The 9,850-nt window shown below is 45.6% G+C and overlaps 1 non-coding gene across 1 annotated transcript; it reads right to left on the reverse strand.

The window, feature by feature from the left end:
• Positions 1-9,375: 9,375 nt before the first annotated feature.
• On the reverse strand, positions 9,376-9,512 carry LOC111725621. The gene has a single exon (XR_002773646.1). It is a non-coding gene; the product is annotated as a small nucleolar RNA SNORA2/SNORA34 family (small nucleolar RNA).
• Between the last annotated feature and the right edge of the window lie 338 nt (positions 9,513-9,850).

Consider the following 9,850-nt stretch of genomic DNA (forward strand, 5'->3'; position numbering starts at 1 on the left):
AGTTCTTTGGATGCACACAATAAGAAAAACATCTGGGTATCTTTTAAGCAAAAGGGACTTTATTGGAAGGCTATTGGGAAACATGTAGAAAGAAGGTTCTGCTAGAGAGCCAGGCAGCTCCAGAGGACCTTGACAGCAGCACAGCGCAGGGCTTAGGGACAGGGGTCAGGCTGCCTAGGTTAGGCTCTCAACTACACCACATGCCAGTGATTGGGCCAGGGAAGGCCATTGAATAGTTTTCTGCTGTAGTTTCTTCATCTATAAAATGGAGAAAATATTACTTAGCTCAGCACTATTTGGGGTTGAAAAGAGTTCATTTGTGAAAAGCACTTGTACTTGGTGAACTTCAACTCTTAATCTGGGTACCACGGCTGGGATGAAAGACCATCAGTCGCTTCACCCTCGGATCCCTTTGCTGGAGATCAAAGTTCCAGGAGGGAGTCTAGTCAGCTGCATCCTCTCTTGCATGGCTGCGTCCTTCATGCAAATTAAGAAAGGGCTACAGAAAGGGCCTTCAGGTGTCTCTGTGCCTTCCACGCGGGGCAACAGGCACCAAGATCGTCCACTCTGACAAGCCCGGCCAGAGGGAAATGAGGTGCTCCGAGGGAGGGAGAATAGAGTCTGAGGAAGGAAAGAGGGACATGTTTTCATCCCAGCCTCATCATTTCCGTTCACACATGAATACATTATCTTACATTCTTATCACCTTATTTTCATTCTCTTAATTGCAATCTGTTGCCAAAAGTTAAAGTGAGAGTATGGAGACGGCTCAGCCGCTGGCTTTCGGCGCTGGCTGCCCAAGCTCTCACCTTTGTCATGCTGCACGTTCGCAACTGTGCGGTGCTCACCCTCCCACCTGCCCCAGCACGTGGTTGTGTTGCAGCGTAATTCAGCTTGGAGGTATTTACCTTTCTGGAAGAAGGAGGTGTGTTCTTCAGAATTACAGGTTGCAAGCCACGGCTGCCTCAGAGAACGACACGATGAAAGAAAATGCCAAGTAGCTGGACTCACCCAACTGGAAAGAATACATAAAGTTTATATAAAGATTTGCTGCCATTCAGCACCATAGAAATGTTTAGCAATTTCTATTGTGATTTCCCCTTTCACTTATGGGTTATTCCTAAGGATGTATTTTTATTATTTCCCACCTGTATGCTGTGTCTAGCTATCTTCTTGCTTATCAACTTCTAATTTTGTTGCATTATGATCAGAAAAATGTCTGGATGATGTTAGTTATGGAGTGGATTTTATGCTGGATTTTGGTGAGCATTCCTTATAGCCTAATCCATCGTCAGCTTTTTGCAAATGAGCCCTATATGCTTCGAAGGAATGTGGGTCATCTGTTTTTTAGAGAAAAGCTTTTATTTTTAAATGTATGATTAAGGTTTGCAATATAGTCGGAATCCAGCCTCTTTTTTCCTGTCTATTAGACCTCTTAAATCCTTACGATAATTAGGGACAAATGAACCCTGAAATCTCAGTGTTTTACATCCTATATCACGGTCCTGGGCAGCAGAGACGCTCTTCCTTGGGGTCCCCTGTGCAACAGTGATTCAGAGACCTGGGAGTGTTCCATCTCATAATTCTGCCATCTCAGAGCTTTTCACTTGTAGCCCTGTGGCTGGGAAGGGAGAAGTCATGGAGAGCTTACACTTGCTTCTGATCACCCCAGACAGGAGTCATGTGTTTCTTACATCCCTCTTGGTGGAAATGCAGTCACAGGGCCCCAATCTAGCTTCAAAGGAGGATGGAAAATGGGTCTTCCTGCAGGTCCATGGAGAGAGATGGCACGCTGCTCTCTCTGGCATGGTGAGAGCATGCCACCCGTTTTTTACTCTTACTGGAGATTTGGCTGTTCTTCCATGTAACTTCCTCAGTTTTTTCTTAGTTTCAGGTGATGTTGTTTGGTATATTTGACTTGGCAATTATTCCATCTTTTTTTGGCAAAGTAGTCAAGATACCTATCAGTGTGAATGAAAGGTCTTTTTTTTTTTTCTTTAAATTTCAGGTTAATGTGAGGGTACCAACAACAAAATCATAATACATGAATTTTCCTCTTGTAGTTATGTCCTGCACCTAAAGTTGTGCCACACACCCCTACATTGTGCCTATTCAGGGGGAGCGCCTCCACCCTCCCTCATCCCCCCTTTCCCCAACTTGAATTGAAATGAGTTTTCTCCTGTGTGGACATATATTAGATCATCTACTGGCTTCACATTAGTGCTGAGTACCTCGAATAATTGCTTTCCCATTCTTGTGATACTTCACTAAGAAGAATGTCTTTCACTTCACCCGGGTTGACACAAAAGATGTGAAGTCACCATCTTTTTTGTGGTCGAATAGTATTCCATGGTGTGCATATACCACAATTTGTTAATCCATTCCTGAGTTGATGGCCATTTAGGTTGTTTCCACATCTTGGCGATTGTAAATTGAGCTGCGATAAACAATCTAGTGAATATGTCCTATGACAAAATGATTATTTTTCTGCTGGGTAAATGCCTAGGAGTGGGATTGTGGGGTCAAATGGGAGATCTAATTTGAGTTTGTTGAGGAGTCTCCATACTTCTTTCCAAAGAGGCGCTGTTAGTTTGCAGTCCCACCAATAGTGTAAAAGTGTTCCCCTCTCTGCACATCTGTGTCAGCATCTCCAACTTTGGGACTCTAATCTTACTGGGGTTAGGTGATATCTCAGGGTGGTTTTGATTTGCGTTTCTCTGATGATTAGGGATGGTGAGTATTTTTTCATATGCTTGTTAGCCATTCATCTGTCTTCCTCAGGGAAGGTTCTGTCTGGGGAGTGTTTTACAGGTGGATGAAATCAGGGGAGGTGAATGCTTTCAAGGGCCTGGCTACTCTTCCATTTTACAGACAAGTCCACAACTTGAGTTCTTTCTACAACTGAGTCCTGGGAAAGGAAGTCATGGGTCTCACTAAGGAGAGGCAGGATGGAGACCAACGTTTCAGTAACTCTGCCTTCCCTGTGCGGTGTTGTTCTTCCTCTGTCCTCTCTCTACTCATTTCTTTGCTTGCTCTCTGCAAACCCTCTAGCGCTGAACACGGAAAGATAGTGATTAGTCTGAGCTTCTCAGGAAAGTCCTGTCCTGGTAGGCATTGAGAAAAAAACTCTCAGAGGACAAAAAAAATTTCAAGTAGTAGCACTTATATGAATGGCTCCCAAATTAGTCTCTTTTTAAAATGTTTCCTTTCTTTTTTTTCATGAACACAGTGGCAGAAAATCCACGTAACCTGAGACGAAGCGCGTATTAGAGAAAGTTCCTCTCTGTAGCGTTATCTATTACTCTAATGAGCATGGAGAAAGGGAGAGGGGATGGACTCTCTCTGGGTATTATTACCTCTAGTGGAGAGTTGACATACACAAGCTCATTATTGCGTTATGTTTTATTCAACAAAATAACTTTAATGTTGTAGCTTAAATTGAATTCGCTAAAACATCTTTATCTCTAGCATAATGTGCCTCAAGTGTCTTCTTGGTGCCTGCATTTTCTCCAGAATTATAGCGCTGAAACTGTGGAAATGGTGAAATTATATGTAATCTGCAAAACAGTGTAGCTATGACGGGGCAATTGGCCTTCCACGTAATTAAAGGAAGATTTCCTCATCTGAGCTGTTCCGTCAGAGACCCAAGGGCTATCGTTGTACAAATCACCCACTTAGGAGAACCTTTATTTCCTGCAGCCCATGGAAATCTGGTTATGCAAACAGATTTGCTTATTCACTAACATTAATTGCTCCTCACTGTTAAAAAATAAGCAAGGTGATTGACCTGTAGTCTGTTTCCTCTGTGACCGAGTGTCATTTTTATTTTGATGGCTGGAAACCTTTTGACTTGTTTGCAGCTGTCGTGAAGATACAGAGAAAGTAATCTCAAAACCCAACAACCTGTGTATTCCCAGCCTATTAATCAATAAAAATCACGTTGACTGGATTAGGGTCTTGCACCTGGCAGAAAGGCTCTTCCAGACAACGAAATTAGGTTTTTACACTTGATAGGTACCCCCTTGAGTCAGATCACAGCCTTGTTTATAGACACTTGCTGAAAATTGCTGAAGAATTGCTCCAGGGTCTGTGCAATAGCTGAACTCCTGTTTTTAACTTTTTTTTTTAAAAGCAGCATTCAATGTTTTCATTGAGACCTTCCCAGAAGTTATTCTATTTTGAATATGATCTTTAGATATGGTCCTGCATAACTTAGGCAGAGGAAACTTCTCACAAGTGTATTATTCAAAAATGTCTGATGGTCGGTTTTCATCGGGCGTCTCTTTCCTTTTTCTGTTCCCTGTGTTCTGTTCTCATTTCTCTGCATCTTCTTCAGGGAAGATTCATCATTTCCAAGGTCCTTAAATCTTTATTTCCACTCCAGAACCCTATGTGTAACTCCGGGCTGATGTATCCAACTGCCCACTGGTCAGCACCCTGCCCATCTTGCACTGATCTCAGCTCACTTTTCCTCTCCTGCCTGATGCACCAGGTCGGACTCACATCACCATTCACCAAGCTTCCAAAAACCCTGGGTGTCAGCCTACTTTCCTCCCTCTTCCTCAGTCACATTAGATTCCCCTCCCCTTCTATCCACACTGCCACAGTCTTGGTGCCACCTTCCTGCTATCCTGCCTCACTTGGTGGGTGGTCACCCCCTTACTGGTTTCCTCACCTCCCGTTTCTCCTCTAGCCAGACCCACTCTTTTCAGAGCATGAAGCAGATCATGAGCCTCTGCCTAAAGACGTCCACTGGCTCCCTTTGTCTACAGGACTCACCGCCACATCCCTCACTTCTAACAATTTCGTCAATGTCTTTTAGCCCCTGAAACACGCTCTCACCATGGCACATGCTCTTCTCTCTGCTGAGAACAATCCTCCACCCCCTCCTCATTCTCCTATCATTTTCTAACCTTTGTCTTAGAGATTCTCTGACGGGGAAATCATTTCTGAGCCCCTGCTATGGACTGGGTGTTTCTCTCTGAGCTCCCTCTGCCCAGGCACACCATTAGCATAGTTCTTACCGCTCTGTGCTGGAATTTTTTTTCTTCTGTTAACCTGCTTTGTTGAGTGAACAGCCAAGTGAAGCGAGGACCCGTGGGTGGCCCCCACTGTGCTCAGCACCTGATACTTGACTCGATGCCCTGAGGTTTGCTCCAGGGCTATGTGTGCACGGTCAGACCTTGTGAATGTCCTTTCTAGCACCTTCTGAGGTTGCTTGGAGAAAACACAGCTGGTACTTCCCCAAGGATAACACAGTGGGTTAGCTTAAATCTGGGGTTCTTCACCATAGTCTCCGGACTATGTTGGAACCCCCCGGGAAGCTGTTACAAATGCAGGCTCCTGGAGCCCATGCTAAAAGAGTCAGTGAGTTGCTCCAGTTTCAAAATATGTCCAGATCCTAGTCTGTCTTCAGTCCCAGCTAGGTCTGAGCCACTGTGGACTCCTGCCTGTGGGATTTCCCAAAGGTCTCCTAGCTTCCTTCCTGTTTTCTGCCCTCCACAGAGTAGCCAGCTGGTCTGTTTATTTAGTTATTTATTTTTTGAGATAGACCCTCACTCTATTCCCCTGGGTAGTGTGCCATGGCATCATCATAGCTCACGGCAATCTCAGACTCTTGGGTTTAAGTGATTCTCTTGCCTCAGCCTCTCGAGTACCTGGGACTACAGGTGCCTGCCACAACACCCAGATATTTTTTTTTTTGTTTTTTAGAGACAGAGTCTGCTCTGTCTCAGGTTGGTCTTGAATTTGTGAGCTTAGGCAGTCTGCTCACCTTGGCCTCCCAGAGGGCTGAGATTACAGGTGTGAGCCACCATGCCTGGCCTAATTTTTTAATTTTTTGTAGAGCTGGGGTCTTGCTCTTGCTTAGACTGGTCTCAAACTCCTTAGCTCAAGCAAACCTCAGCCTCCTGGAGTGGAAAGATTATAGGTGTGAGCTACTACACCCGGCCCAGGCAGTCCTTTTTTTTTTTTTTTTTGCAGTTTTTGGCCAGGGCTGGGGTTGAACCCTCCACCTCTGGCATATAGAGCTGGTGCCCTACTCCTTTGAGCCACAGGCACTGCCCCCCAGGCAGTCCTTTTAAAATAGAGGTCAGGTCATGTCAGTCCTTTGTTCAGGACCCTGATATGACTCATATCTCACATCGCGATCAGAATTGAAGCCAGAGTCCCGATTATAAGTGACCCAGCCTGCAATAGCCTCCTGTCCATTCCCATCTCCTACCACTCTCTGCCTCACTCCCTCCTCTCCAGCTACAGTGGCTCTGCCCTGTCCCATGTTCATGTTGGGCCTGCTTCCGTCCCAGGGCCTTTGCACGTGCTGTTTCCTCTGCCTAGAACATTGTTCCCCCAGAGCCACATGGCTCCATCTTTCCTTTTAAGCCCTCTGCTTACAAGTTACCTTGTTCTGAGCTCTTCTCTGGTCTCCCTGTCTAAAGCCACAATCCCCACATCCCTCCCACACCTCCTGTGTCCCTCCTTGCTTTGTTTTCTCCTTCACTTTCATCACTAACGCACAGACATTTACAGTTTTTATCTGGTTTACTTTCTGCTCCTCTCACTAGAATGCCAGCTCTATGAGAGCAGAAGTTTTGTCTGTTTTGTTCTTTACGATTACCTCCAGCATCCAGAACCATGCTTGGCACAAAGAGTGTCTCCTATAAATATTTGTCAAGGAAGTGGTGAAACCCAGGAATCTAGATTCTTTTATCATGGTAAAATACACACAACATACAACTTATCGTCAAAACCATCGGAAAGCATAAAATTCAGTGTCATTAAGTTCAGTATCGCACAACCATCATCACTAGTTGCAGATCTTCATCATCCCCCAAAGAAACCCTGCACTTTTAAAGAGTCACTCCCCTCAATCCTCCCAGGTAGCCTCTAATTTACTGTCTGTCTCTGGATTTGCCTGTTCTGGACATTTCACACAAAGAGACTCACACAGCCTGCCGCCTGGGTATCTTACCTCCCTCGCTTGGCACGATGCTGCCGAGGTTCGAGGTTTGCTCATGGATGGGAACCTGCATTTTTAAGAAGCTTCTCTTCCAGGGGCTTTGATTCAGACGGGCTGAGCACCTCATACCTCCTCCCACCTTTCTCTCTCTCTGCCTTCCAGGTGCCCTGGGGATAAGACTACTGCCTTGGGCATTCCTCTGACTCCCTTTTGCTTTCACACTGTGCGGCTTTCAAGTGGTGCCTTGATCTGGATCCTTGGGCTCCTTTGTCTGCCTTTGTTGGAAGTGCCATGCAGCCTCTCACAGACAGGAGTGGGCTGCTGTCAAGGCTCCTCTCCCTCAGCCGTTTTGGTTCTCTATGGCTGTCAACCTGTACTTTGTCAGCCCTAAGGAGTGGTGGCTTCTCTCTGCCTCCCACTTGGCAGAATGATTTTAAGCACAGGGTTGGGGTGAGGGGAAGAATGATTTTGAGTCCCAGCTCCACCACTTGCTACCAGGTGGGCTTGGGTTAGCGGCTAAATCTGTCTGAGATCTGTTTCTGCTTCCGCTAAGTGGGAATGGCACAGGTGCCCACCTCATAGGGCTTCCGGAGAACCAGTTTCCAAGTCCTTAACAACCAAAGCAGATTACAACAAGGATGTAACCCACAGCTGGGGAAACAATTTCATCCCCACACTCGGATTCTAAGATGCTTCACTGAAATGTACCTGGGAACCTGCTATTTTCACAGTGGGAGACTTTCGAGAAGGGCTGGTGACCATTTAGACAGCAGAGATGCTTAAAATGTCAGCAGAGAATGGCTGGTGGTTGATAAACGGCACCTCAGAGCACGGATTAACATGGAAAGGGAAACTCGGCCCTTGGGAAAAATGTGCCCAGGCCGGCAGCCACATCAGAACACAGGGCTTTTCCTGAGAGCTCTAGCGTGGATGCAAACAGCCAGAAGGCTTTGCTTTCTGAGCCTGAGTGGAACCGTGTTCCTCCCTGCACATTGCCACTCTGCAGCAAATGTTTATTCCTGTTGCATTGATTAAAAGTGCTTACCGAAGGGGTTTGAGGGGAGCGGTGACAGTGTGAGTTATGGCTCTGCTGGCTGCTAGTGAGCCGGCCGCTCTGCTCTGCTCTGCTGTGCAAGGGTGTGCTATAAAGTGGCCCAGCCCGCCAGGAATGACTGGGTATAAATGTTGCTGCCACAAGTTCCTGTAGCCAGATTCGGGCCATATTTGCAGAGCCCTCACACCAGGACGCTCTTTCAGACTTAGAAATAAACTTACCTTCTTCCCTTTTTGCTGACCACCTTTTGCCTCTTTCCCCCAGGTCCCTATCCAGAAATGCTTTAGGCCCCTGAAGTTGCCCAATTCCCTTCCTTTGTCTCTTCCAGCAACTGGCTCTCAGCAGGGGATAGGAGGAAATCCTGATAAAACCGATTTACAAGACTGTTCCGAGAACTCTGCCTCCCCCTTCCCAGCTGAGGTGTTTGCATTTTTAAATTGGTTACTAGTTATCTCAAATGAGTCTCTAATTAGTAGAGCTTCAGGCTTCCGAAGGCAACAAAGTGAAAATATGTAAATATTGTGGGGGAAGACTCCCTCCCCTTACCCCACCAGCCAGTGGCTTTTACTTTTTCCAGCTTCTTTTGTTTAAGTCCAGTGATCCTAAACTTTCAATGGGGTCCCTGGGTGGGGGGCTTGTTTGGGGTGGTTATTTTTAAGTTGGGTTTTAAGTTAGGACGGCCTGGTGAGGTCATGTAATATACTGTTTGCTGTGGCTGGTTGTATTCTCTGAAGACGGCCAACAAAATCATCTCCCATCCTGTGGGTTCTCCTAGAAGCTTGCTTGTCACACCCCCATGGAGAGGTGGAGTACAAGTCCCTTCCTCCTGAATTTGAGCAAGCTTGAGATTGTTTCCACAAGTAGGATGTAGTGGTTCTGTAAGACTTGGGAGGCTAAGTGAGAAAGGCTATGCCTCTTCCTCCTGGTTCTCCTTAGATGCTCACACTCTGAACCCAGCTACCATGCTGTGAGGAAGCCCAAGGGGCCTGCTGGCAATGCCCACATGGAGAGGCACTGAAGCCTCTGGCCCTCAGTCTTGGCTGAGCTCTCAGTGGACACTCTCAACAACTCTTCCAGCCTTGGGAAAGATTCATTTTGAGAGAGGCTGATCTGAAGGCAAGAAAGGAACATGTCTTCTTCTTCTTCTTCTTTTTTTTTTTTTACTATAGAAGTATCTTTTTATTTTGGGTAAAAACCCACAGTAATTTTAGGGGGCTGTAATTGAGATTTAACAGCATTATCATTCTAACGAATAACTTAAATATCCTCTTGAGATACATATAATAATATTTTATGGATATTTTTGAACCCCAATATTAAGTCTACAAATACATACTAGCCTACGTCTATCACCAATGACTCATACTGTTTCTTTCTAATGAATTGATCATTAAATTTCCAAAGTTCTGAAATGGCCAACAGAACATAGAAAGGTAATTCTTTAGGCTCCTGCTTGAAACCAACAGCTTCAGCAAACTGCTGGCCTTGATTCAGGGCCAAAGAAAGGAACACTTCTTGTTGAACCCTTCCAAGAGGGCAGATTTGTTAGCAAAATGAATGATGTATGTTTTAAGCCACCACATTTTGGGGTGGTTTGATGTGCAGCAATAACTAGAACCTCTACTTTGCATAAACCCCCATGGAGCAATTAAGAGGACTCTGGAGTCAGATAGAATGTTTGGGTTCAAATCCCCTCTTCGCCTTGCATAATTTAGCTGACCTGTGGCAAATTCCTTAGAGTTCTTGTTTCTTAGATCCTACCTGTAAGATAGAGATGATGATAATAGTTTTTAGCTCATGGGTACCAGGAGGATATTCATAATTTGGATGGACGATTC

The sequence above is a fragment of the Otolemur garnettii genome, unplaced genomic scaffold (genome assembly GCF_000181295.1).
Source record: "Otolemur garnettii isolate 467f Iridium unplaced genomic scaffold, OtoGar3 scaffold00044, whole genome shotgun sequence".
In the NCBI taxonomy this organism is placed as follows: Eukaryota; Metazoa; Chordata; class Mammalia; order Primates; family Galagidae; genus Otolemur; species Otolemur garnettii.